The sequence below is a fragment of the Trichogramma pretiosum genome, unplaced genomic scaffold (assembly GCF_000599845.2).
Source record: "Trichogramma pretiosum strain Unisexual culture from Peru unplaced genomic scaffold, Tpre_2.0 scaffold38, whole genome shotgun sequence".
Taxonomy (NCBI): Eukaryota; Metazoa; Arthropoda; class Insecta; order Hymenoptera; family Trichogrammatidae; genus Trichogramma; species Trichogramma pretiosum.
In genome coordinates, this window is record NW_019641677.1 from 188,394 (window position 1) to 192,762 (window position 4,369).

Below are 4,369 nucleotides of genomic sequence, written 5' to 3' on the forward strand. Positions count from 1 at the left end.
CAGCGCGTCTTTATCTTACGCACACGTGACTATAATTCCTTTGCTGCCATGATTGATCAATATTATTGAATCAACTCGTGAGTTCGTGTATCCAAATTATTCAAAATGAGTGAAAAATGCCATATTGGTATAATGTTATCAGAAGGGTGTCATTTAGATACATTCCTATCTAACAAAACTGTAGTAAAATTGGGAGAAATTGAAGAATCTCTTGTTGAATTGTTGAAATTGAGAGTGAAGAAAACAGATTTTGGATTTAAATAAATTTGTCATTACCATTATGATAAATTTATTGATAAATATTCAGAGCGAGAAAAAGTTTGCTCGAATCCCTTTAATTTGCACGTAAAACCATACAAACGAAATTGATCATTGTGGATTTGGTGTTACATAAACTATTTACAATGTTGCTTTAATTGATATTATTCCTGGTGATAAAATTGGTTGTTATTGTCTTAAACGAATCAAAACATTAGAAAAAGATTTTGAGCAAAAAATTTCAAGGTTCTTAGATCCTCTCAGACGTCATAGATATTCTATAGAAAGTGAATTACATTCTGAAATTCTCATTTGCTTACCCCAAGAACAAATAGAAGATCTTAATGTCAGATATGGTACAGAAATATTACGTGAAGCAAAAGTGTGTTATGTGTGTTTTCATAAGGTTTTTTTAACACCGCCAAATCCAAGGGAACAAGCTAGCACTTCTTCTGCCGTACCTATTAATTGTGACTTTGACTCATCAGAAATTTTAGAAGAATCCTCGCAATTTCAAAGTCAACATTCAGTTTATCAATCAAAGAGTCAAAATAATCGAAATTTAAGTGATTTATTAGAACCTTTCGATTTACCCCCCTTAAAATAATTGAAGATCTCGAATGAGAGAAAGCCAGACAAATGTGTGGATATAATACAATGTGTTGTGAATCAGGTTTCTACTGCTTTTGTTAATGCTGAAGACATAAAACTCCCAGATTTTTCGAATTCAAATCAAATGAAAAATGATGCTGCATCTTCCCAAAGTATAATATCTGGCATCAAGAAAAGTATTATACATCTAATCCTTCAACTAGATTAGAATTATCAACATTACTATCCGATAATTGGACTTATACGAACTTTCAAGAGCATTTTGATTGTACTTATTACTTATATCAGAAAGGAGAACAGCTCAAACAGCAGGGTGGTAAGTTTATATTACAATGAAAAATCATTAATTTACGAATTTATTATAAATAAAGTTATTTTAGTTGAATAATATTTGTAACAGTTTACCCTTGGGAGGCAAGTAATTTGTCCGGCGAGATGTCCGTTGTCCTGTAACGGGGAACGAAGAAAAGGTGTGCCAAAAATAATCTACGCGATCATGTAGTGTATAATAAATAATTAGGCTTATTTATTAAAAAAGGCGCCAGTCACGGTAGTGACCCCTAATCATATAGAATACAAGAAAGGTAAGAATTACAAATGTGCGATAATTGTTCGTTCGGCACGAAACATTCACCCGTATAGTTTTATTTTCATTCGAACGCGTGATTTGCCATATTTTTTTTAAATCTCCGTTTTTCTGTGATTTGATCGCGAATGTTTACAGGTATTTTGTTTAGTGAATGGGTGTTTTTTTCAGGTGGAGTGGCGAATGCAACCGAAGTATGTATTAGGATATTGAAATTTTCTGTGGCTGTTTCCAGCTCCTCATTGCTTTTTAGTGATATTTGACACGAGAGATTACTGTTTATATATTCCCTGTAGGCCAGCTTGTTTTTTTATTGCCTAAGTATAATGGTTTTTCATTGAGAATGGCGTTAGATGTAAGTTTTATTAATACTGGGGAACGGTCAGAAGTCAGTTCAAGGCATGAAGTGACAGTGTAGGAGTTTACCCTTCGTGACCGCAAAGTCAATTAAATCTGGCAAGCAACTGTGGGCGCTACTCGAGCCCGCTTAGGTGCTACGCGAGCCTGCTTAGGCGCGCGGCAATATCAGACGTTATTCGACGGCTGAAACTCATTTCAGGCCGCGGCCGCATCAGCTAGACTCGCTTCGAGCTCAAAGGTCTATTAGTGCAACATCGCTGGCGTCATCGCTGAAGCCTTAGTCGGATAATGAACCAAATTTATCAATTTTAATTCAGGGACCCCAAAAACTTGACAACTCCAGAAAGAGAAGCAGAAAATATACTATAATAGTTGACAGAAATAGCAAAAAAAAACTATTTTTTGACATAATATGGGGCTTATATCGTGAACGGCACCCTAGCTCAATCGATTCAGCAACCCCAAACACATAAGAAACTATCAAGTGGCCACGGGGACCTCGGATTGCATACGAAACCATACCTATTACCAAGACTAATAGCTATATAAACAAAAATATATCTGCTGGATGTATTCGAGATTCGTCAAAGAAGGTCAAAGTTATCTAGGTTTTATTCATTCTTGTTAAAATAATCATAAAAGTATCGGTACTAAATAGGCTGTATCTTAAGCTAAAAGTAAAATTTTAAAATTCTGATTGTGGCACTGAGAAGATGAGAAAAAATTCGATTGAAAAAAATCAATAAACAAAAAAAAAATTTTGATTTGAGATTTTCGGTACTTTTCCCCCTTCATTAAATTTACATAAGTAATATTACCTTAAATTTTGAGGTGACATGAAGAAATTTTTCTCTGTACTATCATAGCCAAGAAGTAGATATAGATGCTTTAATACACTACTTTGAATTTGTAAAACAGATTTATCTTCACTTGGAAATGCCTGAAAAAGACATACTATCATGAAAACGTATATAATGATATTGTACTAACTGTTTGTTGTTTGAAAAAGCTATTGTTTGGGCTGTAACAGCTGGACGAGAGCATGCCCGCGAATAAAGATACCAATAGCGGGACGGCCCTCGCATACAGAGCTTGCACACGCGCGAGCACACACGCTGCCTTATACACGGGCACGGGAGCACCAGAACTCATACGAGCAGGCAGCAAGTGCGCGCGCACACACACACGCCACCGCAGAATGTGTGCGGAGGTATAAGCAGCCTCACACGTACGCGCCGCAATATCCAGGAGGCAGTGCGCACATAGACCTACGCAGAACGAGTGTAGAGGTATAAGCGGCCGCGTGCACAGATACAGCAATGCCGCGCGCACAGACACAGCAATGACGCGTGCACAGACACAGCCACACCGTGCGCATAGACACAGCAGGGCTGTACACACAGAAACGCCTATACTGGCGCAACTATTATACGCGAAAATATACACTAGCGGATATGGAGCCGCGAGGCCGTAAACACTCGCACCGGCACGGGCGGAGTTGCGTATGACGACTCGACAACAACGAGGGCCCGCACAAGCAAGCTGTATGCTTGTACTCCAGCGTAAATCGGCACGATACACGCGCAGAAAAACACGCAATCAAAACTGCGGATACGCATATGGCTAAGCCAAGCACGAAGATGACTACCGGCTGAGTCACGAGCAAAAGCGGAGGTAATAATCGTTAGGTGGCATCTTTATCATAAGCTTAAAACGGCCCAAGCGAGCTTTTGCATCCCACCGATCTATTGATGACAAGCCTGAATCGGCTAAATTCCAGGTGGCGAAACAATTTTTAGATTTCGCACGAGGCAATTCACCGAAATACAAACTTGCGTGAGCCCACCGGACGAATGAAAAATTGCAGTGCTCCTCAAACTAGTGGAGATTGAAATGTCCTCCGACAAACATGTGCAAGTTGTGCACAGGGCCAGGAGACAGGACAAACCGGACACGGGCCGCAGCAGCAGGGCCTCAGGGCAGACCGTTACCGAACTTGAACGAGGGCGAGGCTACGCGCAATCGTGAAATATTTTGCTTACCAGGACTAAGAAAAATTTCGAGATACCAGTCCATCTCTACTGGGATTTAGTCGATTTCACGGTGATACAGTCTGTATGCGCATCGTAATTACACGGAGAGAAAATATACGCGATTGAGGGAGGACATGTATCAAGCAAGAATCGCCGGAACGCTTGCCTGGCTCAATCGCTGGCTGTCCGGCGATGATAGCCGGAGACTCCACGCTGGGACTTGAGTCGAACTACGGCCGCGAGGCATTATTTAGTCTAATCGCTAAATTTATAACTCACTGAAAAAGTGCCTGAATGCACTTAAAAAAATTAATGAATCCACCATTCCGATAGGAAATTGTCTTAGCTTTCCAATGGTATGGTCAAATTTTCCGAAATTTTCATTTTTTCCCGAGAAAATCGCCGGGAAACCTTAAAAGTCGAATATCTCACAAAATAGGTTGACTCAAGTTCCAGCGTGCGAGCGACCAAAGCGACGCTAGAGTCTCCGGATATCATCGCCGGACAGCCAGCGATTGAG